This window comes from Dicentrarchus labrax, unplaced genomic scaffold, assembly GCF_905237075.1.
Source record: "Dicentrarchus labrax unplaced genomic scaffold, dlabrax2021, whole genome shotgun sequence".
Classification (NCBI taxonomy): Eukaryota; Metazoa; Chordata; class Actinopteri; family Moronidae; genus Dicentrarchus; species Dicentrarchus labrax.
In genome coordinates, this window is record NW_026136709.1 from 5,383,026 (window position 1) to 5,401,964 (window position 18,939).

General features: G+C 42.1%; 1 protein-coding gene across 4 annotated transcripts in view; it reads left to right on the forward strand.

Annotated features, from left to right (window-relative positions):
• mpp7a (MAGUK p55 scaffold protein 7a) overlaps positions 1–18,939 on the forward strand; it is a 136,251-nt gene that overhangs the window by 11,084 nt on the left and 106,228 nt on the right. The window contains exon 1 of one of the 4 annotated variants that reach the window (XM_051411252.1): positions 17,518–17,576. The exons of the other annotated variants lie outside the window; for them this stretch is intronic. The gene's annotated coding sequence lies outside the window, so the exon portion shown is untranslated. Of the gene's footprint in view, positions 1–17,517; positions 17,577–18,939 lie in introns of those variants that run through there. 4 annotated transcript variants of the gene reach the window in all.

Here is an 18,939-nt window from a genome sequence, read left to right on the forward strand (position 1 = left end):
GAGTACCACAGCACTATAAATCTCACACATGTCAAATCCAACCTGGAGGTGAAACACTGTGCGAAAGCATAAACATTAGATCTCTTGCACCGGATTGAAATACGAGTGTTTCCCGACAGGAACATGACTACTAGGGTTGGGTGATCTTAAAATCTTCCAACTGGCCGCCACTCTTCGGCTCAGTGGGTGTGTACTGTGCCGCTGAATTGAGCTGTGACTGTCACTTGTTCTTTGGAGGAAGACCATTAAATTAGTTGAATACAATGACAGAAATTGGGCAAAAATAAATAAATAAGTCAATTGCTGATATATTTGTCCAATTGCCTAGCCCTACTATATACTACTACTCTTCTACCACATGCTTGAAAGCTCCTACACAGGATGCCTCATTTTGCCCAATCAGCTGACCGAGGAGAGGGTTAGGCAGGGGTCGAAGGTTAAGAGGACAACTAGCTATCTTAGGCTTGGGTTTCAAACCGTTTCATTGTGTTAGCCTGCTTAGTGATGGCTCTCCCCACCCAACACAGCGCACACTTTATTCCAAACAAACACTGCAGCAGCTGAATTTGCTGAGCAGCACAACTTTAGCCAGAGGGAGGAACTAATGAACGCAGAGATCAGCTTCCCTGGTGTTTAGAATAAAAATATACAGAGTGTTGGGCCACAGTGGCTGATGGTTGAATACCACTGCTGCAGGATTTAACATCACAGCCTGCTAAGCCTCATCGTCCGTGTGTTATACATCATAGTTTTTTTTTTTTTTTTTGAAACGCTCAGTGAGACAGTCTTCCTGTAGGACAATGAGGTGGCCTCCCTGGTATGTTGGAGCATGGATTCTCTCATCACAGCAGCATTTTCCACTTGTATCTGCCTGGATTAATCCATACAGTATAATCTAATTGACACAACCTGTCAGCCAGCAGACATGTAAGACTGATATTGATTTTGCTTCGAACCGTGTTTGTGAGGTGTTCCGAAAGGAAACACATTAATTTCACGTGATAAAACTTGATTCACTCGTGTTTGCTTTGGGTGTGTTCAGTTTCCCCAACGGGGGGGGGGGGTTTAAGCTCCTGGCATTTCTGGATTGAAAAGATAACAGCAGAGAGTGAAAGAGAAAACAACGTTTGTTGGCAGAAGAGAGATGTATAGTTATTGTACACATATCTGTGGTATAAAAACTCACAAAATGACACCCAGCTCAGTCATGAAGTTACCTTAAATAAGTACACTGATACATAGAGGCACACAGGAGCCTACAGCTGCATTTGGACCACCTACTTGTGTCACAGAAGTGAGATGGTCAGGGAAGGTGGTCCTCTTATCACATCATTCATTCACATGCGTTTTTGATGATACTTGATACTACTGAATTCGTTGCTTTGTTATTTCATGTGGTACGTTCATCCTTTCCAAGGCAGTTTCACACAGTCCGGTGTCGGTTTATGGATGACAGATTAGAGCTGGGGAGACATTCATAGCTTTAATGTAATTTGCCTTCTCCAGCCATAACATTTGCATTCCTGTAAAGGCACATGAATGTTAAGAACCTTCATCTTACAGGGCGGTTTTATGTGATACCAAGTGATCCCTCATGCAAGAAGCTCCAGTTCATAGCTCCAGTAATCCTTGGCAGGGATATACAAACAGTTTATTTTTCATGCAGGATATAACTGAGAAAAGTCTATACTGGATATATTTAAGTGGTTTAAGTGTTTGAAAGCATATTTGAAAGAAAAAACAGAAAACTCAATACCACCTCTGATTCACTATTGATACCACAACACTGAGTATTTATCATCTCAAGGCTTCAGTGGGGTTGAAGGGGAAAACTGGCAAACACAAAAGTTCTCAATAAATGGATGTGTCTAAGCAACTGTGACAGAAATGCTTGCTCCTTAATGTGTGTATATTGGGTATATTTGCACAGAGTTGGTGGTAAGGGTCAGTTTGCCATGTCCTGTCAGGGGTATCCTTATGTAACCGTGTGTTTATTGTAAGGCCTTGTTCTGAAGGATCAATAAAACACATTAACTTCATGTTGGAAGCATTGTTTTCCACTCTGAAGCGTCTGACATTCCACACATTAATATACACAGATTCATCCCTGACATTTGTTGTAAGGCCAGTGAAGCCTAATAAGGGCTGGAAAATGCTTTAGTATATCTGTGTAATTCAGACAGCTGCAAGTGTGAAGAGCAGAAGTGAATGAGTTGTTGCGTAATGAGACATTACAGTGGTTGTGTGGACACCATTCACAGAAATAAGGATTATCACTGGTAGTGCTAGCCATCCCAGTCACACCGTGTGTGTGTGTGTGTGTGTGTGTGTGTGTGTGTGTGTGTGTGTGTGTGTGTGTGTGTGTGTGTGTGTGTGTGTGTGTGTGTGTGTGTGTGTGTGTGTGTGTGTGTGTGTGTGTGTGTGTGTGTGTGTGTGTGTGTAACTGTTTGTGTATATTGGTATCCACTTAAATCTCAAAGAATGTTTTAGCCAAATGTGTGTGTGTGTGTGTGTGTGTGTGTGTGTGTGTGTGTGTGTGTGTGTGTGTTTAACTGTTTGTGTATATTGGTATCGCACTTAAATCTCAAAAGAATAGTTTTAGCCAAATGTGTGTGAGAGTGTGTCTAACTGTTTGTATATATTGGTATGACACTTTTAATTCTCAAAAGAATAGTTTTAGCCAGATGTATGTGCGTGTGTGTGATCATTAGTCACAGTGAGGTTTTGCAGATTGCTTCATTTCTCAGCACTGGCATTATCTCATTCTCACTGAAGATAGCAGCCAAGTACTCCTCCACTGACTCACAAAGAGTTATCTGGGCTTTCTCAAAAATGAAGATGAAGCGTTATTTCCAAGAATATGTTATCAGAAAGTAAAAAGAAGAAGTATTGGTGTGTTACAGTGATGGTGACTCCCTGTTTGCACTTGGAGGTCTGAGAAATGTGGATTGGAGATATGTTTGTAGAGTAGCTTGCATTCATATTCTTAAGGTAGCAGTGTTTAGTCCTGATCAGCAGCCTGGTTAGCGAGCTGATGATTTCCAGTCTGACAGAGTTGTTTATTTAGCATCTGCAGAGTTCATGAACCTAGGCGGTTCCCTCCTGATTTGTGCAGAATCACTAGTTTCCCAATCAGGCCCAAAAGGTTTCAGTAATAGAAGGCCTCTGCCGGATAAGGTCAAGAAAAACAGTGACACAGCAGCAAAGTGCAAACAAGTTTTGGTTGCATTTGTGACCAAAATAATGGTGTTTTTACTGGAAATCAACCAAGTCAGAAGCAGGTTTCTTCAATATCTGATTTTAATGCCTTTCTTTATCATCTGTGATGTGAAAGTTAAAAAAATAATCTTATTTTAATAAAACTGTGAAGAAACACACCACCATGTGCATAGAATCTGACCCTTGCAATCTGCATTTGTATTTATCCCAGTCAGTTAACATCCACCATCAGAGCCCTCAGTTTACGTTTACAACACTGCTGTCTAGGGGCTGTAAACACAAAAACCAATACAGCATCACAAATCAGAATATCGCGATATGACATTTTTCAATACTTTCTTACACCGCTACCGCATATGCTGCCCCTGTCAGGTCCGTTGGTACCAAAGTATCGGTTCTCGTGACATCCCTTCAGTATAGTTCCTCCTAATTCTGTTGTGTTGTTCACTTCCACAGAACTTAACCCCCTAACCTTGTAACTTAACCTGATTAAGCATTTAAAGGGTGGAAATTACCCACACGTAATCACCCAGTTCTCTCCTTGCCTCACTGTGCGTTTACATTAAACCTTAGTCATACTTTGCAGTAACCTTTGAATCCCTCTCCTCGTATTGTTTTTATCTTTTTAGGGAGTTTTATGTTTTATTCCAGGGATAACAAACTGCCTCCCCATGTCTCCGATTTCACTGACAATGCAGCAGCGAGATGAGAGGCAGGCTGTGGTAGAAAGTGATACCTCTCCGCTCGAGTGGAGGAGGAAGTGCTGGCTGTATGTCATTGTGTGTGTGTGTGGAATGTGGAGTGGAGTGGAGATGAGAGCGCTTCAGAGTGAGTGATGATGAAGGTGGGGAAGCTGGGAATTAATGGAGAGGTGTGTGTTGTATTCTCTTCCTCTGTGTGTGTGTGTGTGTGTGTGTGTGTGTGTGTGTGTGTGTGTGTGTGTGTGTGTGTGTTTGTTATCAGGCTGCTGACAGGTGCTGCTTAGCCTCTCAGAAAGGCTGTTGTAGACAATAGAGATCATTATTGCCCGTACAAAATGTCTGTCAGCTCAGGCAACACACCGACATCTGATGGCGCACGAAGCTGAAAGGAGCTGTGGGCGACTTACCTCAATTACAGGAACGGTTGAATAAGAAGGTCTGAAAGTTTAATTCAAGCAGAATCACACACATTAGCGACACATTCATCCACTGTGGTGTGAAGTCCCTTGATGACCCTTTTCAGTGCATTGTTAGGCCGTCACTTTAAAGACTTATGATATTTAAATGAGGTGAGTCACATTTAGAGTTTGGGGCGCCCTCTGTGATACTCAATCGAGGCATTGTTCTTCATGCCTCCCCCCTACTTCATGCCTGCTCTCTTCTTCCTAGCAACCAAAGCCTGCGTAAATGATTAGTGGTACCGGGAAATGGGGTTACACACACCCTCGTTTTCAGTTATCAGTCTAATACGTCGGGGTACTGTATAGGGGGGTGAAGGAATGCGTTAATTGGTGGAGCTAGCAGAGAGATAAAGGAGGAGGCCCTCAGCAGACAGAGAGTTCATTTCCTGCCATTTTTATCCTCCATCATCCCGATCTCAGGTGAATTCACACAGAATTTCCCAGCAGCATGAAGCAGTTGAGCTTACTTACTGTACATTAACCGCGGCTGATCTCTCTGTAAATACCGCTGTTTGTGTTTCGCCGCTCAGTGTCTCAGAGTCTAACTGCTAATTGCATGTGAGAACTCGCCCGTTGTTGGTTTTGGTCTCATTCTCAGGAGTGCAGAATTACCAGCAGCGAGTGATTCAGTGCAAACACAGGAAAGGAGGGCTTATGATGAAACAGGCGGCTGTGTTTTCTTTTACTCTGTGAGATTAAGAAAAGCTTTTGGTGGTCCTCTTGTGGGTTAACAAACTCGCTCCTTCAGGTGTAACAACTGAAATACAGCTAACCTATCGGGCACTAACTAAATAGGAATTCAAAGATGAAATGGCCCCTGTGTCATCTGTCTGAAGACAAAAGCTGTTCTGGATGGCCATCATCATTTGAATACTTTCGTACAGCATCTCTTCAAAAGAATTCAGTGTTCTCCCTGTTTAAACACACAAAGAAGAAAAGAATAGAGAGCTTGAGATGGAAGCTCACACCCTGCGTACTTTCTGTTCACCTGGCCAGTTGCTGCTAAACCACACAAGCTCGTTGGATAGTCCATTTCGGAAAGTTAGAGAAACTGTCCAATGTGGGAAAGGTGTGGGTGGAGGAAAGTTTCAGGCACTGTTCAATGATCCAGCAAGCCCTTGGACCCCTTTTGGTTTTCTTTTTACTATGTTTTTGCTGTTCCATGCAAACGTTTCTGTCAGTGGACAGTTTGTTGGAGTAGTTTGAAAGACTGATGAAGACTTTATCTTCTGCTGCTTCTTCTTTTGTGCTTCTCTTTGTATTTGTTATCTTGGGTCAGTATTTCAGATTTTCAAGCATCCTGCAGAGAAAGAGCTGTATGATATAGAGCTGCAATGATAGGTGAATCTAATCATATTAGAAAAAAATCCTTCTCCAACTCCAATGTAAGGATTTGCGGCTTTTCTTTGATTTATATAAATGTAAACTAAATATCTTCGGGTTTTGGACTGTTCCCTGTGGACTCCAGGCACTTGCAGTATGTTTGAGTTGCTATAGACCCGACTGTTGATCAAGAAAGTAATGGACTGATAAATCAATAATGAAAACAATCATTAGTTGCAGCCTCAAAATAAAAACATCTGCTGAAGAAACTCTTTTTATCCCACAGCAGGCACCTCAAATTAGAGCCAACACCTTTTTGTGGCCATTATAACCTGCTGCACAGAGGCCTGTTTTTACAAGCCTTTACCTGAACTATGTTACTCTGCTTCCAAAAGAAGAATATGAATTGATTTTCATCAAGCACACAAAACCTGCAGAAACAGATGCACATTGATGTGACGCAACATCAACCCATGCCTCTTGTCTGATCTTGAGTCCAAGTATAAAATCAAATGCATCAAATGCGCTGCGGAGCCAAATAGATGTTTGGATCACATTGTAATCCCTGTTCCGACAGGCTCTGGCGAGGCCCCCCGAGCATCTAGAGTTCCTGCTTAACACTTATCTAATTGAGAACCAGGAGGGCAGGAACATATGCACACAGAGTTACAGCACCACTATCAACCCCATCATCATTTTAGGTTACCCTCTTTACCCTGCAACCCGACTCTAAAGCTCCTCTGACTCTAAAAACAGACCCAAGTCTTACCACGGAGCCCCTCTCGACGCCTCCTCAATCCTTTTAATTGGAGGGAGATCACCTGGGAATCATTATGCTTTACTGCGAGACACGTTTGAGATCTGCCTCTCCCTTTCATTTCCAAACTAAAAAAAAAATCAACCTGAACTGGAGGCAGCAGAATAGAAGATGAGCAACACACGGGTCACACAGGATTAGCCTGAGCTCTTGTTGCAGTTGGCATCGCTTCATACAGTACTTGTGTACGGGTTTGTGAGTACAATGCGTGTCTAATCACAGGGAAAATCACAGAGTATAATGACGTTGTACTGGCCGATGTGAAGGTCTCTATCAGGGCGAGAGATCAGGGTGAAGGAGCTTTGGTAAGACGGAAGGCTTGGCACCCCGCACGCACACACACACAGTATTAGGCTGCAGGCTGACCTGTGTGAGTTGGTAATTTGGGAGGTGCTGATTGCTGACTCTCCATTATGGCTGCTGTCACTGTGCCAAGGATCGGCTACGATGATACTTCCACTCTGACAGCCTGTTTATGTGTGGCACTGCTCTGTGGTGGAAAATGCTGTCTTGCAGTCTTGCATTTTGCAGTCTTCAAGGTCAGTCTGTCCGTCTGTAGACATTATGATGGTCAGGGTTGATTCTGTTGATCCATCCCATCTGCTCACAGGCGCGTTTGTGACCATGTCCAACCCCTCGGGGATAATAAAATCTCGACAATGTGATTTGCTGAAAGGATTATCAGAAGTCCTCACACACTGTCTTGCACACACTTAGCATTTTTGGGACGGTCTCATCCACTGTGTGGGAGACAGTCCTGGAAGGTCCCATAGAAAAGGTCAAGGAACCCAGCTGTGCATGTGCTGCTCTTTCAGAGGTCTTTACAAACTGTAATTTTTGGTTTTACAAGAGAAAAGACTGTAAGGATGAAGACAGACTGGTTGTTTTGGCAAATGTACTTCTGGTTAACCACTCCACCTCTGTTAAAGAGCAGCACACAGCTGCTTCCTGAGCTTCTTTATGGCAGTGGATTCCCAATGTTTTTCCTTAAGGGACCTTTTGTACCAGCGGATAAACAGACGACTCCTGACTAGGTAACGTATTTTTGGATATTAACAGAACAACTGATAATAGAATGAACCCAAATAGTGAACACATTAACTGTAGGAAGTTTGGATGAATTTTGAGTAGATAATTTCCTGTAAGTATTACATGAGGTGGTTTTCTGGCTGAATGGTTTTCTGAGCTTTTTGTGTTTTTTTTTTTTGAATCATAAATTCTATCTAAGACACAATTTCATTTAGTTTTCTTCACATAATTAGATGAAATGCTGAGATGTTGCCTACTGTTATATTTTTTAAAGTTTTCTTACACCTCTTAAAATCAAGGCCTGTAACGTCTTCAACATGCCTCATAGCATCGCGCCGGAAAGGTGAATATTATAATATTGTCCACCTGGGTGTCTGTTTCTATCACTGCCAATTGAAGCTGGAGCTGATAAATACCTTTTTTTGTCTTTTTGCCTGTGAATTAATACTGAATGTACCCTTTGAAGAAGAAGATGTTTTTTTTTGTCCAATGTGAAAGTAGCTCAAGACTTTATTGCTCTATCCCTTACAGTCTGATGTTGGATAAATATATCAGAATGTTGTCAACAAAACAAACCCAAGCCACGTATGTCACAAGCATCTTGAGCTTTACACAACATCTGCCCAAAGGATGGATGGAGAGTTTACCATCAGTTGCAGGGCGTATGCCAGTTTTTTAAGTGAGTGCATTTGCATTGGCAATCTACATTTTGGTAGTCCATCTTCCTGATTCCGCTCTTTCTAAGCCTGTGGTTGCTGACCGCTCTGGTGCCAGCCTGGGTGACAGTTGTCGTGTTGTACCCAGAGAAGCAGCCTTAGTGCAGCATCTGCTACCAGCAAAGCTGCCCGCACTCTGTCTCACCACCTTCTCCGTCTGCCCCATTAGACTTTCTCCATCTGGTGGGAAATACGGCAGAGTCGACATCAACAGAGTTACTGCCGCCTCATTACAGACATGTTGGTTTTGTGCTGTTCCTGTTAACCCTTTGTATATTGATGATGAGCAAGCTTCACGTTAAACAAGGTAAACAAAGACTTACAAGGCAACTGCGCCTGAGGATGCAGGATAAATAGGGATGCAGGATGAAATGCTGTCTTGGTATAGGTATTTATAAAACCCTATTTTTTTTTTTATTTTTTTTTTTTTTTTTTTCCCCCCCCCCCCTTTTTTTTTTTTTTTTTCCCCCCCCAAATTTTTTTTTTTTTTTTTTTTTTTTTTTTTTTAAAATTTAATCTATATATTGTAATAACATTTAACACTAGAGGCCATACTCTATCAAGTGCTAATGTCTCACTTTAGGAGAAATAGTTTGAAAGGCACCAGTACGTGCAGTAGCTTCATGTTGAGTGATGGACTGTGAGGGGGAGAGTGATCTGAGGTCACACAGTTCTGTATGCATCCTGCGCACAGAGCATGTTCACACAAGTACAGCATGGAGCACTGTGATGGTATTAACAGATACATTCACTGTTGTTGCCTGTCAGTGATGCTCTCAATCTATTAGTAGAAATATGTTCACAGGCTATCTCTCTTCATACGCTGCCACTATAAATTGATAATGAAGTTGTTTGACACACATGCACAAATACTCTGCAGACACTCTGGTGTGTCACTGTAGACTGTCAGACCAGTATAGAGTTTCACCTGATGATGTAATGCTCAGAGAACAATAATACACACAGCGGAGCTTAGCCTGCAAAGCTTGAATGGTTATCGTTGCATGCTAACACGATAGTTTCCATGCCAACAGTCACCATGTAAATGTCTAAAAGAATTTGCATGGTTGTCTTCACTGCGCCAACCACGAGCTTCCTTCTCCGTGTTTTACTGAACTCCTTCTGTGCAAGGTGTTACATAATTGTGTGTATCCCAGGACTTTAAATGGGTATGCGTGCTTGATGCTATTGTGGTGTGCTAACATGTCTGATGTACTTTCTGGTTCACACAGTTGCTCTACATAACAGCTTATTAAAATGTTTTGCCACCTTACTATAAGAAACAGTGACTAACATGGTACAAAAGCACAAATTACTTCACTGATATTGAACATGTGCATTCCTGCCAGCAGTTATCTTGTAAGAAGCAACTTCAGGTTCCATGTGATTTTGCTTACTATGCACGGTTGCATGTGCATACACTTGAGCTTCCTGTGTGTCATTAGGCTCGACGTGGGGCTCAGCTGTTGGTTGCTGCAGCCCATCTGTCTTTCTGCCTTGTGTGTCCTTCTCAGGGTCACGTCTGGGTCACCTCGAGGACTTGCTTCATTACTCTCTAGGGGATAATATGTCCACACGGAGTGGGTAATGGACACGTGAAGAATAGGGGGCAGAGTGGTAGAGGCTTCATCTGCTGAGGTTGAAGGAGAAAGGAATGGTGTGTTTGTTGACTGGAGATGCTACACAAAACCCTGGGCTGTGTGTACAGACAGTGGGTTAACTAAGGCCATTACAGATGGTTGGACCACCAATCCCACTGGTCTACTTGCATAAACAATTGTTGTTGTTTTTGTTTTGTTTTTTTAAAGTTATTTTTTTGGCCTTTTGTTGGCTTTATTGATAGACAGCTGTAGAGAGACAGGAAAGGTGGGTGGATAGAGAGGGGATGACACGCAGCAAAGGGCCGCAGGTCGGATTCGAACCTGGGCCGCTGCAGCAACTCCGTATATGGGTCGCCAGCTCTACCAAGCTAACTGGGCACCCAACAATTGTTGTTTTTTAACTGTAGCCAGGAAACCAAGGTCTTGACTTTTTTGACGTGCGTCAGTTCGTGAGAAGAATGGAGAACGAGGAGAACAATGTAGGGACAGATGGAGGTCTGAAGGGAGCGTGACCACCTTTTAAGGCTGCTGCGTCCATTCCCAAATTTTCTTTGGAGAAAAGAATGTATTTTATTCTCCTCACAGTGATGTACACTGTGGCATTTAATCACTCAGGTTTTCTCATCAACAGTGTTAGAATGCCACAAATACTGTGGTACTGACAGACCGACGTCGTTGAGATATGATAACTTCCTTTTGATGTATAAATTGTTCTCTGAATGCATACAACTGTCTGACTGGAATTGGACTGGAGTGGTGGTTTAGATTCACTGGATTCAGCTGAAATTGATCTGTGTCGTCTTGTTAAATCTGGTTCTAGAAGGTTGCCATTAAGTCAGTCACATTGGCTCCCTGTTGTCTCTGTACTGGTGTGTGCCGTTTTCATGTCATATTGGAGTTACTGTAATAACCAGTGTCTGACATTCAAGTTGTAATTCTGAATGGGAAACGTCACTGTGAATTTCATCCCAAATTTTTCAAGTGTATTAATCCCAAATGTAATGGATATAGTGGTATATTGTTAATGTACAGTATTTTTAATGCTTAGACAATCAACACTAAATATACAACAGCTTTTGGATGTCCGTTGGCAGGAATGCAGCATGAGCTACTATAGCTTCTTCCATTTTGGACTCCCTTGCTCTCTATTCCCCCAAAGTTCAGCACTGTAAAGATGGTTTGATATATTTCAGTGGCGCAAATGTGTGCGTCAAGGTTGAATTGAATGTAAAATAGTACATGGATACTTAATGCAGAGACTCCATTGAGGTATGGTTTTACAGTTTGAAATGCGGGCATTACCTGGCTTCAGTCATCAGATCTGTTGCTGTCAGCCACAGCACTGAATCATACAAGATAAACATGCTGACTTCAGTCTGACTGACATTCCCACCTCCACTTAGATTAAGATGCCTAGCCGGTTTCTTCTTCTTTTGAAGAAGTTTTGTGAAGAAGCAGACTGCTTGAATGTTAAAATGCAACACAATGCACCGTCATTTCTCTATTTGTATTGAACATTTATACTTGATACCCTTAGGAAATAATGATAATGATCCTAGCCAGCAACTGGGTTTATTTTTACCTTCTATCTCCTGCAAAGTCAGCTGTTTTCATTCTCAGACACTGCATGCCATATAGGGATGAAACAATATAGGGATGAAACTCACAATTTGATCAAATTCACAATACTGGGTTCATGATATGATTTTATCACAATTTCTTTAAAAAATGAGACTGAAGACAAATTAGGGCTGACAAAGATTGGTAACCTTGACTTTCAGAAGCCATTCTACAACTGATTAAAATGGCTACAGTAACCAAACAGTGCATCTTTGTCCACCCTGGGAAATGTTTCTCACCAAATGGTAGGAGTGCTTCAGAGCACAGGCATCACTGGGCCTGTTTGGCACTTTGTGGAATCTCCCTGGGCCTACACTGGTATTCAACAAAACTCTCTCACTGTTTTTTTTTTTTTTTTTAAACTACTCCCTTATTCACAAGCACAGACATAATTTAAACCTGCCCCTTTCATAACTGCTTCTTAAGAGGCCTTGACTGTCTTTGGGCCCTGTGTGGGAGGGTGAAGGAGTGTGATTGAGGACGAGGCAGCATTGAGGATGCTCGGTGGTTTGGAATTCTCCTGCCAGAGTGAGTGAGGGCGAGGATGGGAGGGCCGTCACCCCGGCTGATTTACACAGTGTTTGTGTCCTGGCCAGGAGGAAGGAGACAGAGGGCAGGACGGTGCCCTGTGTGTGGCGGCTCATAGGAAGAATTGGCTCCAGTGGGTGGCATGGTGGCCCCCTAGAGAGACAAAAGTCTGAAATAATGGCAGGATTGGATTACTGGATGATAAATGTGGTATAAAAATGGCTGCTATTGTGTGGCTAAAACGCATTTCATCCTGTTTTTGAGGGGGTTGTTTCTTTGTTTGTTTGTGAGGAAAGCCACTTTCCACTGGAACAAATGTGGCTACATGATTACATCCTTTCCTCCTCTCGCTGATGAATTTGACTTATTTTTCATAAATGGCTTTTCTTACATGCACACCAAACATTTTGAGAGTGGAGCAAAGCGATGCTCTTACTAAGCTGATTCCAAAACTTCCTTTTCGTAATCTAGTATCTAGAATCCAGTATCCGTCCTGTTCTGAATGGACATAATCTCACTGCAGCGAGTCTATTTATCGTCCATTCTCTAGCACAAATGATGCCACACCAGCAGCTGGGTGGCATCTAGTAATTGTTTGTTTTCTATCATAAGCAGCTTAGTGCCGGGATTATCAGTCGCTACAAGTGATGTTTTTGTGTCACAGCAGGAGGGATGGCTGGTGTCTCATTTTCTAAGCCACAACATGAAGGTTAGGTCAGTCTTCCCTCTCAGTCTTCCTCTTCCCTCTGAGCTGGCAGGAGTACCTGTGCTGCTGTGGGAGCTGGGGTGTGGCCCCTTGGATTTGTTGTGAAGGTCAAAATAGTAAAAAACACAAAAGGGCCATAGAAAGCTTCAGTGCTGTTCAAACACCTGTGTGGATCACCATCAGGGTTGTGAATCACAATCATTGTGGAAGAGCAGATTTCTGAGTTTAGAATCTGGTCTATTTGGTCAAGGTATCTTTTCTTTTTTTAAAGTATATGTTTTTACACTTTTCAAGGGATTTTCTTCAGAGAGAAGGCTTTTTGCAACAAGATGGCAGATCACTGTAGCAATCAGAAAATGACACGCGATTCAATTTACTGCAGTTACTGAAACAGCCCAAAATGGAAAGTGATCCCATTAGCCTTGTATCAGAGCCTTAATAGTTTGTGATATCTTTTGCGTCATAGGACTGTCAAAAAGTCAGCATTTCCAAAAAGCCACCTCTCTGGGGATTAACTACATAAAAGCCCTGTTTTTAGTTTGCTCTTTCACAGTTAGATGGTAGTTTTATAATCTAGCAACCGATGCAGATGAAGGTCTACCTGCTCGTAGGGCTGATGATTAACACACTTTGGCTTTTGCTCTGTTCCTGAATTCATTTAAACCTCAGAATGACTGACTGAGTAGCTGACGGGCCGTGTTAGTAACTTGTGTCTCAAAGTATCATTTTAATGTTTATCTTTCCATCTCCTGACCGTGATAGCATGTATATTTGGGTGTTCATTAGTGTAACCTAACCGGGTGTCTGACTTTGACCCTTTCCATCTACTCTCTGGCTGTCCTGAGGTGCTAGCTCTGCCATCTGAGCTCCTGTCGACTCCCCTATCCCTGTTAATCCCAGACCACAGCCCTGCTAGTGACCCAGAGAGCTCAGGACTAGGGCTGCATATCAAACTTGCTACAATATGCCTGTAAGCAACATGTAGAGATGTTCTGATACAATTTTTCACTTCCTGACACCTGAACTTTTCATATCAGTGTGCCAGTCCAATTTAACAGCTGTTTACTGTATACCCTGTATCATTGTTGTATGCCCTGGCTCAGGTTGAACTGTTTGTAAATCATAAACACATACAGATTATGAATGCCATAGAACTTTCTGTTGTTGCTGTTATTCTTAGGGGGAAAATATCACGGTAGACATGCCTCGCCAATACCTGTTCTCATTTAAGCCAGTTTTTTTTTTTTTTTTTTTTAAGTGGTATACATATCGGAACAACTCTAACACTAAGTATCAAAAACTATATAGGGATAGTTTAGATTTTTTAACAGGTACATTGCAGTAGATGGCAGTCAGTAAACGCCCCCCAGTATGGAGAAGCAGACAGGAGTACCAGCATGGAAGCAGAGAAATTCACTGCTTTAGAAAAAAAACAACTTATTTTAGGCACCTAAAAAAGGTCCTCTTAAAAAAAAAATCTGTTTAAGTGTATGCAATATTGAGAATATCTTCACAGCTTTACCTTGCTGTTAGACGACCATTTTTTTTGGCACTAGCCGTAAAACTTTGGTTAAGTTTAACTACGCATAAGCCCAAACTGAACCACATGCTGTATAACGCTGCAGATCAGCTGTTTCTCAGTATGGCTTCAGTTCTACTCAGGACTGCTGCTTTGGCTCAGATGTTGGCCTGACGTGACCAGTTTCGTGCCTGAAGTCTACAATTTTAACACAAATGCTTGCTGATAGTATGAGGGATTATTTTTAGTGGGAATGATGAGTGAATGCTAAAATTATGCCCAAAGTGGGCCAAACAGCATTAGTGAGGTTAGATTCGCAGCTTACAGATGGGACTGACCGGAGTTAGTGATTTCTACACTTCTTTTTTTCCCACACTCTTTTTATCTGTATTTCTCTACTTTTGTTTCTCTCCATCCCATGTTATCCCCCCCTCACTCTCTATCCATCGACCGGCTCTATTAATTATGCATCTGTTATTGGGCTTGCTTCCACTTCTCGCTGCAGCTCCGTTAACTCCTCCAGTAAACACACACAGCAGGTGTGTGTGTGTAAATGTGCAGGAGGAGCTCGTAGACCCCGACTTCAGCCCGTTAGACTCTGTTGCATCACTGCCTTCTTATCTGTTTTATCCCATCTGTCCGTCTGTCAAACCAGCTGTCTCTTTCTGTTTCTGCCCCACCCCGCCCGAGCGCTCCAGGTAGAGTAAATCACTCCAGTAATATCGGGTGAGGATGTAGGTTACGCAGCAACACTAGCGTTTAGAAGGACTTGCAGATTAGTGAGGCTTATGGCTACCTGCTGTTCTCTCTCTGTCTGTGCCTCTCATTGCAGGTGCACTGCTATTTGCAGCTCAAATCACTCATCTGAAAATCTGTCATCATCTAATTAATATCAGCAGAAAGTTGAGTTACAGAGTACATACAATGTTTGCATAGAGGATTAATGCAGTGGCCTCTTCCTCCCTATAAATAAATACAATTTCATTCAGGCGCGTTTGCTCCTGCAAGGCTTAAGTAAAGCAATAGAGCACTCACATCAATGATATTTTTCGATTAAGCAAAGTGTGTTTTGCTCCTCTGTTCCCTGCACCAACAACCATCCACCCTCTGTCTCTCAATCCTTCTGTTGCGTTTATAAGATAATTAATTCCGACATTTCATGTCTAGGATTAATTGAATTGGTCATTAACAGGTCCACGACGAACCTGCACACTGTGAGTGTATTTATGTGTGTGAGTGAGAGAGACAGTGGAATGCGTGAGTGGCGACTGATAGTGACTATGGTCTCCTCTCCCTGTTAATGGGTCAGAAAGAGACAAAGAGCTGTTGTGTCTGCATGGGAACCAGAGAGCAGAGATGGGAGGAGGACAAAGAGGTGGCAGAGGTGTTAAGACAAGGAAGTAGTTGAGAGTACAGTGTGGGTCTGCGACTAATGATTATTTATTTTCATTATGCAATCATTCTTTTTATGAGTAAGCCCAAGGTGACCCCTTCAAATGATGTGTTTTGTCTTTATTGGGTGTGTCTGGTCTGGGATGTGGACTTATAATTTGTTTGGGAGTTAACCGTTTTAAAATGTATTAGTATCACTGTTATGGCAGTTTCCATAGCTGTTTTTCACAGCAGACATTATGGCCACAGTAAGTCATAACAGTGGGACAGAGAGCCAGCATGAACAATACCAGCTAAATGGAGTTCATTTTATTATTTACACCTGTGCTCTTCCTGCTGTCACATGTACACATATCTTCTGTGAAAACAGCCTGTTTAATATTTTGGTCTGCCCTTGTCAAATGTTATTCTACAAATTATACTTTTTTTAACCATGAAGTCATTATGGCATTATAAAGGACACAACACAATGAAAACACACACACACACACACACACACACACACACACACACAGTGAGTTTATAACATTCACATGTAGCACAATAAGATGGGACCTGAGAGGAAGAAGCCTGACTATTTACTGCCATATACTGTATGTCACATGTACCAGTAGAACATGATATATTTCAGTTGGCCTAAACCTTTTTTTAATTTCTCACTGCACGCAGCAATTAGCTGAACAACAGGAAGTGTTGTTAAGTCATCTCTTAAACTGTTTTTTCACATCAGTGAGAAAGGCAGCTGCAGTTGAGAACGGACTGTGTTGAAATGATAGAAATGTGCCGTAACAATAGTTTCATTTCTCAAACTGCATTGCAATATGATTATATAATAATCGTAATTTTCTGTGTCTGTGTGCGGCCTGAATTACCAAACCACCAAAAACAAAAGCAGCCTCTGTGGCCCCTTCTTGGGTTTAGTAATAATGGGCCCCTGGCAGGCAGTGGATGAGGTTACTGGTGCCCTTCTTTACAGGCACCCTGAGGCACATCTGAGGTCGCGATGAGGACAGAGACAAACACACACACACACACACACACACACACACACACACACACACACACACACACACACACACACACACACACACACACAGTTGCACACACAAATGCACACAAACAAAAGCGACTGTGCAGACTTGCACTGTCACTGCTTTTCATAAAAAAATCTTTTCTACACTGTGAGGAGGCGGGAGATATTTAGTGAGCTGATTGCGCGATCTAGTGGTCATTTGTTGTCACTACATTTTGAAGGGATACTCTACAGTGAGCAATTGGATATCTGATTTAAGTGATATTCCATAAAAACAAATACAATAAGTAATAAATTATAAATTACATTAATGTTGCCCGGTATACATTTTGTTCACCAGAGCTTTCACCATGTATGGACATTTCTGGAATGACATTGTCAAAGGTTTAAGACCAGAGGGAAAGTCAGTGAAGTTCCCTGGCACAGTTGTGTAATATTGAAGGATTTTGGAATAAATAATTGCAAAATATATTTTGTGCAACATGTTTGATCAGTTTATTGTAGTAGGTTAATCAGAAATGTTTCAAGACCCAATGTAGTATAAACCACATCTAGTCAGATAAAAGCAACAGTTCTGGAGCCCTTAACAGTTTTTATTTAACGTTAAAAACAACAGAAACAACCGGGAATTAAAAAATACTTTTAGAATCTGTAAGTTCCCTGGAAACTCATGGTAGTTACTTTTTGTTTACTATTGAGTTGTAGTGTGAGGTTAAAAGGGTGGAGCATTGTGAGCCTTTAGGCAGGAAAAGAAACTAGAGTTTCAGGTCTGTTCAGGTGAGCTGATACACCTGGTGGGCGGGTATCTTCCTGTATGGGAGGATTTTGTTTGCATGCACAGTAATAGTGTAGTGGGAGTGCCCACTGCTACGTGAAAAGCTGTGTGTCTGTTGCAGGAAGAAAGTGTCCTGGTAAGTCCCTGCTTTTGTGCCCATTTTGCCTTGTTGTTTTAATGAGCTACTGTAGTATATATTCTTCATTTGTTAGATCAGATCTTCTGTGCTCTACTTATTTAATTGTGCTTTAACAGATTAATTTCTTTATAAGCGGCAAATAGATATTTCTGTGGAATATTGTAAGGACAAAGTTACTTTGCCCCTCGATTTCTTGTTGTTGTTTTGTTTGCTTTTCTACACGTCATATATTGATCCAGTTAGTATTGATTATTTAAGTTAAAATATCACACATACAAAGTAAACAATGCCAGACCAACCTTGCTATTATGGGCTTATCTCAGTGAAAACCACACAGATAACCTGGAGGTGTGAGGATCGGAAGGTAGTGCGGTCGTAAAGCCTTAAAGGTCGTTTGACACATCCACCAGACATTCAATGTACTATTCTGCAATACATATCTGCTACACTAGAGGCTCATAGAATGTCACCTTTGATTTTCTTTGAGTTCCCTGACTCATATTCTTCCATATCAGTGAGCGCGAGTTCCTAAAACATCTTTCCATTTCTCTTGTAAATTAGACGGAACTCTCTTAAATACATTTTTTTTTTTAAAGTTCAATGAAAAGCTCCAGTCAGTCGTGTGTTGATCCGGCTGAAAGGGGAGAATGACTTCATGCCTCTGGAAAGACAGGTTGACCTAAACACAGATTTATATCAGAGTGTGTGTGTATGTGCTAACAACACACATGTACATACACATGAGCAGATGTATTTTATGTGGAAAGACTGGACGCTTATGAGTAACACGTGGCAGAGTGCTGATTCTGAGCTGTCAGAAAGTCCCACCTGAGACCAAGAGAAGAGAGCTCACTTTTCCCATTTCTCTGTTAACCTCTCACATTGGATGAAGCCATTCTTGTTGATGTGTGCTTTTCTTCGTCATGGGTTAATAGTGTTCATTGATATTCCACATTTGCTGCCCTAATCTATTTCCATATGCTTTTTTTTGTTGCCTGCATGTGCTCCGTCCTGTTGCTCATCGTTCTTGCTGCTCCTCCACAGCACTCAGTCATTCCAGGAACATCAGCCGTGCCAGGTACCGCTGAGCCTTAATTTAAGCAGTCCCAATCCCTCGTAAAGCTAACGGCTATTAACGAGAAGTCGTATGGCACACGCCTGAAAACACAGCCCTGTCCCGCCAGCGTCACGCGCCTCATGCTTAATAGGAATTGACGCGGTGACATTTTGGCAGCGTTGCGCCGAGGCAGGAGAAAGACATTATTCAACAATGTGTTTTTCCACAGAAGAAACAGAAAAGGCAAAGGACTGCCTATGCGGCGCTGGCATCACGAGGATTTTCTTTGCTTTTTTCTGGCAA